Source organism: Sinocyclocheilus anshuiensis, unplaced genomic scaffold, assembly GCF_001515605.1.
Source record: "Sinocyclocheilus anshuiensis isolate Anshui unplaced genomic scaffold, SAMN03320099.WGS_v1.1 scaffold279, whole genome shotgun sequence".
Classification (NCBI taxonomy): domain Eukaryota; kingdom Metazoa; phylum Chordata; class Actinopteri; order Cypriniformes; family Cyprinidae; genus Sinocyclocheilus; species Sinocyclocheilus anshuiensis.
The window spans coordinates 986995-1002570 of NW_015549591.1; the positions used below are offsets into that span (position 1 = coordinate 986995).

A 15576-nucleotide genomic window follows, 5' to 3' on the forward strand; every position below is an offset into this window, starting at 1 on the left:
TCATTTACACCGCTTCCAGTGTGTTTTAAAATAGTGCTGTGGGTCAGATCTGCTGTCAGGGTTAATGAACTGCGCATGCATGTAAATGGGCAGATGATTTTGAGGGATGACATCATAGTGTGTTATTGATAGGAGGCTGTAAATTAATAAAGTAGCTAAACTGCAGTGAAGCTTCTCTTTTGATAAAGTTGTTGCAGTAAGTTACAAACAAAAGGAGCTAACTACATTGAAATTTCTTAACAAATAATTAAAGATAAAAATAGTATTAGATAAAGATAGATAGTTCCGGCTTTGATGAAGGTCCACCTTCCGAAAAACAAAATGTGTTGTGATTGGTTAGCTGTCCCAGTGCGTTGTGATTGGCGAACAGCTTGTGTTTCAGTACTGCCACGCCCCTTGCTCCGTCTTTCAACAAAAGCTTTTTGGCGAATCCGGCACTGTACTCCCTCATGTTGTGGAAGCTGTCCTCAGTAAAATGCGCAGCACATAATAGCAAATTGGGGTTATAATGCTCAGGGACAGAGTTAAAAAATAAATTGCAACCACTGTTTCCTGACATCATCCACTTTCGGAAGCCCAAACATAGACGTTTGGGCATGGAGTTGAAAAAAACAGCGTTTCAGGTTGTCGCGCACCGGACGAGAAGCATCGCGTCGCGCCACATATTTAAAATTCGAATACATTATTTTCTATGAGTGTAGGCACACCGGCGGTGCCGTTCGGCGTCTGTCCGTGGCGCCCAGCTACGTCGTGTTGTACTTGTAAGAATTGTTCTAGACATGCCGAAAATTTGAAGCTACAGCACAGCAGCTCTTCTTCGTTTTCTCTGATGCACTAACTCTGCAGCAGCACTTCTTCTTCGTCGTCTCATCTGATGCACTCACTCAACCAAGCGTTCTAACCACAACCTCGCCCCTCCCCACCCCCCAACCATTCGAATTTCTGTACGCGGGAATAATTTTTAATGATATTCTAATGGGCCGCTTTGTGATATCACAAAGCCCGGAAAACAAACGCTGTAGTCCAAACGAGCAGTTCGTTGTAGTTCTTGAAAAGGGATTTTTTTTTAAATGAAATATCTCCCATTGGAGTGGACTTTGAGATTTGTAACTTTCTAGATCTTTTTTATGCCCAAACATACACACTACACACTGACTAAAATTAAAAAAGTGAAAAAGCATAATAGGACCCCTTTAACAACTTTGCAGACTGTTTTCAATTAAGCATAGCTACGTTATAAACTGCAAAAGAGATATTTTTAAAAAACCCATATGACCTGCTCTTTAAGCTTTGAAGTGGAACCTGTTCATCGATTGGTGCTCTTCCCGTCAGGAAGACCCCCGTAGATGCCCGATTGCGGTCGTGCAGAGTGGAGGCTGTCCCCCTCCACTCTGAAAGAGTATGTTGTCGCTATTGCCACACATGCAGTGGATGGCAAATCCATTGGGAAGCATGACCTGGTCATCAGGTTTCTTAGTGGTGCAAGGAGACTGAATCCTCCCTGCCCTCATTTGATACCCTCTTGGGATCTCCCCGTGGTCCTAAAAGCCTTGAAAGAGGAGCCCTTTGAGCCTCTGCAGTCAGTGGAGTTTAAGTTCCTGTCTCTGAAGATGGTGCTCCTGAGTGCACTGGCTTCTGTTAAGAGGGTAGGGGACCTGCAGACATTTTCTGCACCCTGGGCCGGATAAGTGCCCAGGGTTCCCACCACACCTTTCAGGGATCAGGTGGTGAACTTGCAAGCGCTGCCCTCGGAGGAGGCAGACCCAGCCCTTGATTTGCTCTGTCCTGTTCGCGCCTTGCACTTCTATGTGGACCGTACAGAGAGCTTCAGGACCTCAGATCAGCTCTTTGTTTGCTATGGGTGACAGCAGAAGGGAAAGGCTGTCTCCAAACAAAGACTCGCCCACTGGAAAGTGGAGGCAATAGTCTTGGCCTACCAGGCCCAACGTCTGCCATGCCCCCTGGGGGATGAGGGCTCACTCTATGAGGGGTGTGACATCTTCTTGGGCTTTGACGCGTGGCGCCTCGAAAGCAGACATCTATAGAGCTGCAGGCTGGGCGACACCTAACATGTTTGCGAGATTTTATAATCTCCGTGCAGAGCCTGTGTCCTCTCGTGTACTCGCCTCAGATGGCCAGTAAACACCAGGACCCACTTAGTGTTTTCATGCTTGCTGCACCATTCCCCTCTACGGACCGGATATGTGCACTTAGTTGCTTCACAGGTGAGTTCCCCTCATGGCGAACCCTGTTTGGAGTTCCTCCAGCACCCTTGGCAGTCAGGCGTGGCAGAGTGCCAGATGCCAGGTCCAGCACTCGTGTGTTTGCTCAAGGTAAACCCCTGTGCTGGGCTAGGTGCCCATGTGTTGTGATTCCTCCTATGGGTGATCCCACATGTGTATTCTTCCATGATACCGCTTCCCTTATGGTGAGCCCGTGTCTTTCCCTGGCAGAGTTGCTCTGCCATCTCTGCTCGGTATTGACCTCACCCCAAATAGGCTGAGTTTAGAGACTTTCCATATGTAGCACTGCCCTGTTGGCCAGTCCATATGTGTAATCTCCACATAATACCTCCTACGTGCAGGATGTGGCTTCCGTAGCATTTACTTACTCGGGTACACTTTCCCAGTGTTCCCACTGTGTGGAACAGCAGTGTCTGTCACCTCTGCCTAAGCCCTGTCCTGTCTTCCTTCCCAGCTGGTGAGGATTTGCCGGCTTACACAGGGCACTGGAGTGGGGGCAGCAATGGTGGCATTTTGGTAGGGATCCCAATTCGTCAGTCGTTCTGACGTAACATCGAACTTGACTGACTGAAAGGGAACATCTTGGTTACTTTTTCAAAACTCTGTCACGGCATTTGCTGCTGTACAAGTACAGAAGCATCCGTATCAATACGCGCATCAGCAAGGAATGCATTACAGTACACTCTCAGAAAAAAAGGTACAAAAGCTGTCACTGGGGCAGTACCTTTTCAAAAGGCACATCTTTGTACCTAAAGAGTCCATATTGGTACCTTAGAGGTACATATAAGTACCTAAAGTGTACATGTTTGTACCTAAATGGTACAAAAGTGTACCTTTTGAAAAGGTACCGCCCCAGTGACAGCTTTTGTACCTTTTTTTCTAGGAGTGTATATTGCTGTAATGATATTTTGAGCACAGCCCAATTTAAAGCCTTGTTCCATGTGCCCCTTTTATACTTTGAGCAACTGCCCCTCCAAAGGTCTCTGCACAGCCCTATTGAAAATGATTAAAAACAGCGTGAACTGCTGTTTGCAACAGAATTGAATTAAGAATGTTTGAATTTTCATTTTAGTTACTGAATTTAAACTTAAGCAGCAAACGAGATTGAAATTTGAATTTAATGATGAACAGTTAAACTTAATTTAAGACAAAACAATTTTGTCAAGACTTTGAATGTTTGGGTGACAACCTTGTTTAATTGATGAAATGAAAATGAACGAATGAATGAATGAATAAATAAATACATAAATAAATAAACAGGAGTTGAAGCTTTTATAGGCTTCACATATATACATATATTTATGAACCGCTGTGGACATTTTGAAAATGGGTTGCTTAATTTCACAGAATTCATTACCTGTTGAATTTCTTTGAATTGCAATTCTGTAAATAAACTTTTTGTCTTTCCAACTGAACCTTCTGTGGTGTGCGGCCAATTCATGTCAACTTCCAAGAGAATGAAACCGATTCTTAAATATAGATTTTTGCTCTTGCATACTTTATGTATTTATTTATTTGCTTGCTTGCTTGCATAATTGCCAGTGTTGTTATTATTTACAGGCAAAGATCGCCGACGGGTTCAGATTATTGTTGTTTCAATTTCACAACACTTTAAAACATCACACTCTTACTTGAAATGGACAAACTGTGTATCATTGGAAAGATTAAAGGCTCTAGTTTCGATATTTGACCACGGTTTTAATAAAACTCTGTTGCAGTGACAGTAATTTATTAATTTATGTCAGAAGTGCAAAATTATAAATCTGTATATGTGATATTTGGAATAGAATATTAACAGGCATTCATATTCAGTCACGTCTGCAGCGGTTTATTTGTGTTCACAAAGCTTCACTGAACAGCGTCAAAAAGGGCTTATAGTCCGAAGATGCGCCTACCTGGATAAATATTTGCACGTTTACTTCATATTTCTTCAGACAGAATCATCATTTCTATTCGTTTTCCACTGATTTAGGTGATTTCATTAGCATTAGCAGTTCCCAGCTGTCTCTGTGTGTTTTCTCTTCTGCGACCGCTGTTCAGATTCAGAGGAAATTCATTGGCTCTTCAAATGTCAATCATAATGCGTGATCATATCCCGCCCTGTCTCATCCTCCTGTGACGTGCTTCCCCTGCTCTTCCATTCTATTCCGTCCACAACAAATCCAGATATACACTTTTACACATGAAACATGAATGTAATGAACGCACGATTACGATTATATATGATTTGTATGTGATTTTCATGAGAGTTGGGGTATTTTCATAACAACAAAGAATGTGAGAGGTGAAATGCTAATGCAAGTGCAGCTATTAGCTGCTTATAAAATGCTATAAATAGCATAAAACTAAAAACTATTTAAAATTATTATTATTATTATTATTATTATTATTATTATTATTATATTATCATCATCAAGTAATGGAGACAGAACTCAGACTTTAGTCAGTTTAGATGCCATATTGAATTTAATGTGGAAGAAAATGAGGCTGTGAGGGAGAGACTTATAGTCTTTACAAATGCATGTACTGTATAAAACTCCCAGATCACGTAATTTCCATGACTCTCAAACCAGTTTTATGGGGTTTTTTTTTCTAGTGGAAGTCTTTTGGAATGATTTTTCATCAGCTGAACAATCGGTATGTTGTAAAACAACAGTACAATCCATTGAAAACACTATACTCTTATCTCACAGTCTTGTTTTCATTCCTGTCAAAAATTGAACATGGCACAACCTTGACTAAGGACTAGAGAAGTGGTTCTCAACTCTGGCCCGCAAGATCCATTTTCCTGCAGAGATCAGCTCCAACCCTAATCAAACACACCTGAACAAGCTAATCAAAGTCTTTACGATCAGTGTTGGGGAGTAACTAGTTACAAGTAACGGTGTTATGTAATTTAATTACAAAATAAATGTAACTGTAATCAGTTACAGTTACTAAGAAAAAATGTGTAATTAAATTAGTTACTTATGAAAATGTTAACGATTACAAAGGGAATTACATTTGAATATGTACACACATCCACATACAGATTTAATTGATTTCTTTCCCAAATTGCACTGACTACTCTGAGACATACGGCCCTATAATTTCCGCGATTCGTAAAACACAGACTGGTTCGTAGAATCTAATAACAATAAAAACGGAATTCCTATAGCCTAACGCGTACGGAATATGCCACATTTTGGACGAATAAATCAAAAGTAGGTCAGTACACTTGAATCAAACGCGATATGGACTAGTGTCTGTGAATATTAAGCTGCAAAAAGACAATATATGAATCCTGCACGTTCTGCGTGTCTGTGGAAATCAGGCGCGGACTGGCCATTGGGAGAAACGGGATAATTCCCGGTGGCCTGGCAGTCGATTTGACCCACTATTTTAATATTGTTATTGTATAATTGCCTGCCGAATGTATTAAAGCGATTATTTCCGAATCCGCTATTCGATAATTAAATCTCTAATAAATCATGAATCGGTTAGTGGTGACTGGGATCACTAAAAAGTTACAGGCAAGTGAGTTTGATCAAGGTTGGAGCTAAACTCTGAAGGAAAATGGATCTCACAGGCCAGAGTTGAGAACCCCTGGACTAGAGGTTTGCTAACGCAACACCCAAGTAGCTATTTTGTGCGTAAACATTATCCAAAAGCAAAAAAGGGAAAGTAATTTTAGATGAACAACAAGTTATTACATATTAATGTAAGACTGTATGGGTTAAAAGGGTTGATTCTCATGTTGACTTTCATGTTGGTTAGAAGCGCTGCTACTTCTAGTTTGTAAACTTGTATTGAACACGTACATTCCTTTAAAGCACATCGTCCTTCCTCCAGTAGAATCGCTTTCTGTTTGTACAACTTTGCACTACGTACAGCTCATCAGGCCTCCAGACAGTGTCTAAACTATCTCAGGGGAAGGGAGGCCTGCCGGCTCCAGGGGTCTGAAAGTAAGGAATCAATCTCCGTCTTTTCTAGGAAGCGCTTCTCCTGATTTCATGGCAGAACTCAAGAGGTCACTGTCAGACAAAGGGGTTAAATCCCTGCCAGTGTTTTCTTGATCATTTCTCAATTTGTCAACGACAAGCGTCTATGTGTGCACACTACAGCTGTGCGGATACAGCTGGGGATCATTAAGAGAGAAACGTAGACCCACAGTGGAGACAGCCATTCATCTTCTCCCCGCTGCCTTTTCCTGCTCCAAAACAGGAGTGAAACTCCAGAGTCCAGCTCAGCCTGAAATGGACTGACAAAAAGCCTACACCTCACAACTCAGGAGGAACCTTCTGCTCTTCATCAGAACAAAACCTCATCCTCTTCATCACTGTCACAGTCTTTCAGTGGTCTCCACATCACAGCTGTCAGTGGGGAATCTGTAACCGTGTGGTTCCGGAGGCCCTACAGAGCTGTGTTTTTCTGCTTGTCTGAGCTTCATTCGTCATTTGTCTTCTTCTTTCTTCTTATTGTAATGTTTCTTTTTTTCTCTCTCGCTCTCACCAGTTTTTAATTCTACTCCAGTATTGTTAAATCAAATACTCTCAGAAATTAAAAAAAAAAATGGATCGCTTGTGACCTAAAGATATTTAAGGGAAAAATGTCCTAAGACCGTCCTTGTTAAGAATATTCCCACATTACATCATACTACAGTCAGGCATGTTGGAGAGTTCATAAGGCCAGGGAGAAATATTATATATATATATATATGCAAAGTACAAAATACAAACAAAATTATTAAAGAAATGTATATTTTTATTCAGCAAGGATATTATATAAATAAATAAAAATAAAACCGATAGAATAGAAAAATAATAGAGCAAGCTACTGTTAGAGGTATTTTTTGCTTTTGTTAATTGTATAATAAATGAAAAGAAAACAGATAGAATACAAAAAGATTAGAAAGCAAGTGTTTTTTTTTTTAAAGAAAACAAGCAGCAAATGAATAGAGTGCAAGTCTAAAAGGGACAAGTGTTTTTTTTTTTGGTGGTTTTGTAGGCAAACATTAATGCCTTGAATTTAATGCGAGCAGCTACTGGTAGCCAGTGCAAATTGATGAACAGAGGTGTGTTCTTTTCGGCTCATTAAAGATTAATCTTGCATTTTGGATTAATTGTAGAGGTTTGATAGAAGTGGCTGGAAGACCTGCAAAGAGAGCATTGCAATAGTCCAGCCTGGACAGAACAAGAACTTGAACAAGGAGTTGAGAAGCATGTTCCGAAAGAAAGGGCCTGATAATACTGGACAATGATGTAATCTGCAAAGTTTTCACTTAAATTATGAGACTATGGTATAAATAAATTCAACTGTATAACAGTTTCACTGCACTTCCTGTTGCCAATCACAACGCACTGGGACAGCTAACCAATCACAACACATTTAGTTTTCGGAAGGCGGGCCTTCATCAAACCCGGAACTAATTGAGCCGTTTGTGCCAGGCTGGGGAGAAAGGTATTTTAATAATTATGTGAAAAATAATGTGTTTTTCTAAACACCAAGCATGAGAGCATGTTCTAGTACACCCCCAAAACAAAATCAAGACTTTGTAAAAGAGCATAATAGGACCCCTTTAAAGAATCCTAAAAAAAGTGTGACCATATCCTCAAAAATATTTCTTCATAAATAATATAGAAAAAGTAGCACTGTTTTCAACACTTATAATAATAATAAATGTTTATTGATCAAATCATCATATTATAATGATTTCTGAAAGATCATATGACACTGGAGACTGGATTATTGATGCTGAAAATTCAGCTTTGCCATCACAGGGCAATCATGTTTCACAATATTACTGTTTTGACCATATTTTGGTCAAATAAATGCAGCCTAGATAAGCATAAATAATAGAAGCTTGTTTCCACCACATAATAATAATAATAATAAAGTTAGTAATAGTAAATTAGGTAGTAATTCTGACTGTTTTATTCCGGCCACGGAATTGCGACTGCTTAGCTCAGGGGTGTCAAACTCAGTTCCTAGAGGGCCGCAGCCCCGCAGAGTTTAGTTTCAGCCCTGCTCCAACACACATACCATGTAGCTTTCATATAAGCCTGAAGGACTTGCTTAGCTGGATCAGGTGCATTTAATTAGGGTTGAATCTAAGGCTACGTCCACACGAAGCCAGAGCTTTCCCTATCCGATCTTTTTTTCCCTCATCTCAAGAAATATCTGCGTCCACACGAAATCACAAAACCGACCCAAAACGATGTAGTATACATCCCAGACCATTATGTGGCGCTGTAATTCTGCCACAGAGATACACTAAAAATAGAGAAGAAAACTTGGACTATGCGCATAAACCTTGCACGCGGTTTACAAACGAACATGGAACAATACATTTATTAATCTGTGTTAATGTTAGTTAATAAAAAGACAATCGTTCAGTGTTTGTTCATGTTTTTGTTGCTGTTACGAGACGTAGCGGTGTCTGACGTGGGCTGATGACGTCATCGTTTCAGAAAATATACGGATTCGCTGTCCACACGAAAACGCAAGGGCTTTACAAACGAACATGGAACAATACATTTATTAATCTGTGTTAATGTTAGTTAATAAAAAGACAATCGTTCAGTGTCTGTTCATGTTTTTGTTGCTGTCTGACTAGGGGCGAGACGTGGGCTGATGATGTCATCGTTTCAGAAAATATACGGATTCGAATCCGTATCTGTAACGTATCTGTAAATCTGTTTCAGATTTATCCACTCTGGGACTCGGTTTCAAAAAATATCGGTTTCACTCTCCCAAAACGCCGGATCCGTGTGGACGAGACGCCTATATGATACAAAATGTATGCGTATACAGCTAAACGTGTCTCTGTGTGGACGGGGCCTAAACTCTGCAGGGCTGTGGCCCTCCAGGAACTAAGTTTGACACCCTTGGCTTAGCTCATGTTTCTGATTTTTATTTTTATTATTATTATTTTTTTTTTCAATTAAACAAATGCAAGGTTATATCTTACAGTTGTGAGTTAACTTCATGGCGGATACAACAACAACAATAGAAAAACAGTTAGAATTTGTTGTTAGAATTGTGAGAAAAGAAGGAAGAATTAAATAATAAAAATAATAAAAGTCTCAATTACTTTTTAATTCATTCATTCATTCATTCATTTTATTTTTTATTCCATTGGTGGAAACAAACTTCCATAAGATAATTCTTTCAAATCATATAATCTTACTGACCCCACATTTTTTGAATGGTAAATAACATTTCTAACATTATTACAGGATCTAATAGAAAATAATTGAATTATTATTATTATTATTATTATATTTTATATCATTAAAAAAAGTGTAAGGCTGTATGACCCCATTAATAGGTTTTGTAGGGCTGAGTGAGGATGATGGGTAACAATCATCACAAGGTCTCATTCTTTGAAGTACAAGCATTAGTGAGATGTGATGTAATGATCCTGGATCTCGAGTGAGAGACTCTTTAATGTCGTTCCCACAGAACCTAATGCAGGCATCTCTTATCAGTCACATACAGACACGGGATGAAAAGACCTGAAAGAACAGATGTGCTTGAATTCCTCGTACACACTAAAACAACTGATCACAACACTGGAATTTTTGCTTTTTATGTTTTAATATTTCAACGTGTCCTATTTGGTCTTATCTATCTAAAAATATGGTGAAAATATAATTAAAGAAATCTGTGTGACGCTCAAATGAAATTATTACAAAGAAACTGTGTTACGTGCAATACATTTGTGATATTACTTTCGTTAGTGACCTGCAGAAATTAGACCCTAATGAAAACCAAAACTGATTTCATGGCAGAATGAAGTACACTCACACCCTGTATAATGCAGTCCACTCTGTTATATTGCACTTTTACACTTGGCAAACCTAATATTAAACAAATAATTGCATATCTCCGGATGGCACGATTATTTGCAAGGTATTGTAATCTAAACAGTGCAGAAATAAATTAAGCAATGCAGACATTTTGATTACATGGCACAAATTCTTATCAATACAAACCCAAAGAAGATGTTTATAAACTACAAGAAAACAAAGAAGAAGAAGAAAACTCTCTCTATAAATATACTGTCTGGTTCAGTCAAACTTAACTTAATCAAGTCAAAATTAACATCACTGACCCAACATATAAATCAGATAGATTATAGAAATTAAAATATTTTACATATTGGTGAGCATCAGCAGTACTTCGGTATCCTCTATTAACTAAATAATTCATAAACCCCACAGTCTGACCTTCCCCATCGGGATGTTTTAAATCATCCACTGGAACCAGCCATCAGTCCATATTTGATTAATGACATAAAAACTCTTGATTCACTTTAGTTCAGACTGTAATCTTGTTAAACTCAGTCAATCTGCACTGAGGTGCACTGCAGTGGCCGCTGAAATGCACCACAGGGCAAAGTTTATTTAGTGGCTTAATGATCTTTGTGTAATTGTGAAAAGTGCCTTCTTGTTATCACCGTAGAGATGATGAATGAGATAGATCACTGCATTCATAACTCAGGCAAAGAGAACATGAGTATATCTATCTTTCAAAATCATTTTTTGAAATCAATTTCAAATCATTATATCTGCACTGTTGTTTACTTCACTGGTTTGCACTCTATCTGCCATGTGCCGTGTGCTGCTTTATATATATTTTTTTATATATTTTTTTACATTTTACCTTATTTGTATATTTGTATAGTTGTATTTTATACTTAATCTGTATATCTGTATTTATGTTCTACTGTTAGTGTTATCTGTATGCACCAAGGGTCTGAGAGTAACGCAATTTCAATTCTCTGTGTGTATGTGCTGTACATGTGGAAGAATTGACAATAAAGCAGACTTGACTTGACTTGACTTGATCTTTGACACAGCACATATATTGCTCTCTTAGATCACACCGTCATTCAGACACCATCTGGAGTCACGTGATTGCCAATGCTTTGAATTAATGGTGTAAAACTTTTTTTTGTCTTAATATCAAACAAAATTCACAATAACAAAGATTTAAAAATACATATTTTTAAAGGGAATAGTAACTGGGAAATCAAACAGTACACTCTAAAAAAATTGTGGCTTGTTTCAATCCAACTTTGGGTCAAATATGGACTAACCCAACTTTTGGGTTAAAAATTTAATTAAACAATTTAACCCTTGTAGCATTTGGACCAATCAAACACACAACTATTTGTTATATTTAACAAATAATATCTAACGCCCCCTCACCTAACCATGGGGAGTGAAAAATGCAGAACAATACTCGGCAGTTTGAAAGAGATTAGAGTGAGTGTTATATAGTGAATGTGCAATTGGTTACAGCTGTGTGCAATCAGTACTGTGCGCAATCAGTGCAATGGATGATGGGGTATGTAGTCCGGGATGACATGCAACAGTTCGTGTAGTGCGAGAGTCAATGTAATGGAAGGGTGACCTCAGGTGGTGAGTGAATTGAAGTTCATAGACCGGATTCGTGACATCATAATTAACTGTAATTATTTATATACATTTCCCTTTTGAGCTAATTTGCTACATAATCGGTGGAGAATGGTGGCGATCGTTAAACATTATTTGCAAGCGGACTCGGTATTAAACTTGTGTGTTTGTCTCATCAATTTTATTAACATCTTTCACATGCATACCAGGTTCTGATAAACTCAGATAAACTATAGCTTGAATGTGCCTTCCTACGAGCAGTAGAAAGTTTTCAGTGCTATAATGCGTTTAAATCGTACGATAAGAAACTAACCTGATTTTAGCGAAGAAATTCTAATTTTTGTTGTTAGTAGGGCGTAAGCCTTATCTGACGAATAAATCTCAGATTAGCAGCCCATATAAATGGTACCAGAATAAATCAGTCTGATCTTGGGCGAAGAAATCCCCACTTTCAGCACTGTTGTAGGTGATCTGAGCGATGCTCCTCATTTCACCGATTTAAAACCTTATTATGTGTTACTTATCATTGTATTCATATTGATCCGCTCATGTGAAACATTGACGTCAAATTAATGGTTTTATTCTAGCGTAGCTAACTATGAATTCACCATTGCCTGTGAAGTGAACGTGCTGTTTTGATTTGTGAATGAGTTGCATGTGACGTCATGACTGAGCACATCTCATCTGACCACATGTGAGTTTCCTATGCATGCCCACAGCGCAGATCAATCGCTGCTCCGCTTGGGCTGTGATGTGAGCTTGCATTGGTCTCCTAGCAACATGTGACCCCGGAAGTGTGAGCAGACTCTTCCGGGTTAATCTGACAACAGCACCCACTTCACAGACCTTTGTGTAAACAAAGGACTGCGTGTAGCCAACGCTAAATCTTTAGCAGCCATACAGGCTAAGCTAAGCCCTTTACCTCAACTGCTAGCTGTTAGCATCCGACTAACTGACACTGTGTAAAGTGTAAAGTTTGAACCACTCCTCTCTCTCTCTCTCTCTCCCCCTCACTCTTGGTTTCACTTCCTGTTCGTGCCATCACCTTCTGTTTAGGCTCAGTTAGGTTGGTCCCTCCCCACATACTTTGGTTTAATTTGTGTTATTTTTATTTTGACTTTATTCTACCTCTCTTTGATTTTATTGCATTTATTTACATTTGTTTAGCATGAATGTACCAATTCAGCTAAAGTGATTTTTATTAAATCTGAGATTTAATTAAATCAATTTATTTATTTACTTTTCCTTTTAGTTTCCTACAGCTATTAGGACCTTATCGTTGTACTTTTACCTCATTTTAGTTATTTTACCATCACCATCTTCACTCTTTGTATAGGATTACAGTAGTTCTAGCATATGCTATAGGCCCTGAGAAGACTAGAAACACTTCCTATTGTATAGGTTTATATACCTTGAGGTGTTCGAGGTGTCCCTGCTTAGCTAACAGTCTCCCTAGGTCTATGACCCTGCTGCAGCATCCCTTTGAACAGGTGACAACTGCATTTTATTTGATACCTTCATAGTGACCAAACCTGTGAACCATCATGCTTTGAGTAATAGTTTGACCACACGTATAGCCCTGCTTACAGCCCCATCAAGAAAGTTACTCAAACCTCTCTCTGCAGGCATTCCACAGACATCCAGCCCTGCCAGCTCACCAGGGCCACCTGGAAACCCAGCAGAGCACTGTAATGGACATCCTTCAGCCCAAAGCAGCCAACGACCTGCAATGGCAGAGAAATGAAAAGCGAGACAGCGACACAAGTGGACACCTGACACTCAGCCTGAACCACCAGGATCTGCCAGCATCATCCTCTCCTTGGCACACAGCCTCACGGGCCTCAGACAGGAGGTAAATGAACTGAACCTGCAAGTCACAGAGTTCTACAGGGAACTGGCACCTGCTCAACGAGAGAACGCACAGAACAGATGCAAGGAACCTTACAGAATGGTGCAACAGAAGGAAATCACCAGTCTTCAGGAGGCGCTAACAGCTGCTGGACACCGAGAGCAGCTTGAAAAAGCCACCAGACAGGACTTGGAAAAAGAACTGTTTCACACAAAATCACTGTTAAAAACAGCATATGTGAAACTTAATGAGAGAGGCACTAGAGTTAAGGCCTTAGAAGACCATCTGCATGCAGCCAGAGCTGAAGTCCAAACCCTGACTCAGCAATTCTGCAACATTAAAGAGGAGCTTGACATGGTCCAGAAATAACTGAAACAGTCCTACAGACTGTGCATGGACTCAAGTAAAAGTCACCCTGCTGCACGTCACACTGCCAGCAGTGTAAACCCCCTCACCCCGGATCATCAGAAGGCAAATTCAAATAGACCAAACATGGTATCGGTGGGGCTATATTAACTAGTGATCTATCATAACACACACACAAAACAGTATACAATTCAACAGACCACCTCTGCAGCTGCAGAAGGAAAAAGTTTAATTCAGGCGAACCGAAACGACGCCTGTGAATGCCACCTGCAAGCAGCCCGAGCTGAAATCCAAGTCCTGGCTCAGCAACGAGACAACTCCAAACACCAATCGGGTAAAGTCAAACGAAGCCAAGGTGAATTGTCACAAATTAACTGAAATAACAGACAGGGAAAACACGACACAGAATTTCCCCTGACAAGCAGGCCCAGGCCCCCTCATCCAAGAGTCTGAACCTGCGAGGGGGGGGCGAGAGCCCACTGTTCACACTTCACCAGACAGCAACCACAGGGGGGTGGGGCAGGGACCCTTCCAGAGGATCACTGCAAACACACACACCGTGTGGCCCTACAGACCCCAACAAGCTGGCCAGAGACAATACAACTGGCAACCTAAATACTGCAGAGGGCCACAACACTTGCCCACCTGCAAAACATGGATTTTTATGCTTGCACTCTGCCCAATGTGACCGCACAAGACAGACTATCTGCTCAGGATCACCTCCGGCCTTGAGGCACACAACATCCTGTACCAGCAGTCTGAAACTGTCAAAGCGGATTACAAAAACTACAACAAGCCTGCTGCAGCCAACTCTGAGTCTACGGCAGACGACAAAACAGGCCACGAGGGAGGAAGGCTTCAACTCCAGAACTTTCCCGCCTCCCGAAATCTGCATCACATTGTGAGTCACCACCCAAGCGCCATGACCTTCCCCCGCACAATGACCACCTGACATCTGCGGAACTCAGCCCATATGGCCTACAGAGGACACAGCGCTGCCTCTATAGAGACTGTTAAAATCCTGCCCATATCTGCACAGTACCCAGAACTGACTCGGGAGAGCACACGGGCCAGCAACAGAGATCCTGAGGACATTAAAGGAACTGATCCTGAGAGTGGCCTCACCAGCAGCTTAAACAAGCCATCATAAAGGAATTCTCAGACCCAGAGTCTGAACACGGACTCCTTAAAACCAGTTGACACCCTAGAAGCAGCCAGACAACGTTGGATAGAGCAACGGGCCCACATGCCCAACAGCGAAACCTCTACATCAGATTTCTAGTGACGTTCGAGCTACACAGAGGGCTAACAACCACCTGCTGCCCTCCTGGCACCATCACTAAGGCAGTCTGAAACTCTCTTCACACTACAAAATCTGCGACCCCTGGAACCACCTGCACTCTCACCAGTGAGAGTCTAACCCGGCTGTTCCACATTGCAGGTACCACAGATAGCCTACTGGCAAACAACACCCAAAACAACCATCTTACCCAGACCAACTCACTTCAGGATGACAGGTGATACAGCCTTGACACCTGCTGCATAAACTTGAAGACCTGCACCTTGCTACAGCATCCACCACGGCACCACAACCACTCCTGGAGGCAACCAACAGTCAGAGAGCCACCACTGTCTCCCAGCCGTGAGTGACATAAAACTAGTTTTATTGCTTAAAGGAATGTGGGCAGAGCAACTCTCCCTCCATGTCTCCTAAGGA

At 40.7% G+C, this 15576-nt stretch overlaps 1 long non-coding RNA gene across 1 annotated transcript; it reads right to left on the reverse strand.

The window, feature by feature from the left end:
- Positions 1 to 14080: 14080 nt before the first annotated feature.
- On the reverse strand, positions 14081 to 14927 carry LOC107658167 (uncharacterized). The gene is made up of 3 exons (XR_001630757.1): positions 14913 to 14927; positions 14559 to 14561; positions 14081 to 14142 (listed from the first exon to the last, which is right to left on the reverse strand). It is a non-coding gene; the product is annotated as an uncharacterized LOC107658167 (long non-coding RNA).
- Between the last annotated feature and the right edge of the window lie 649 nt (positions 14928 to 15576).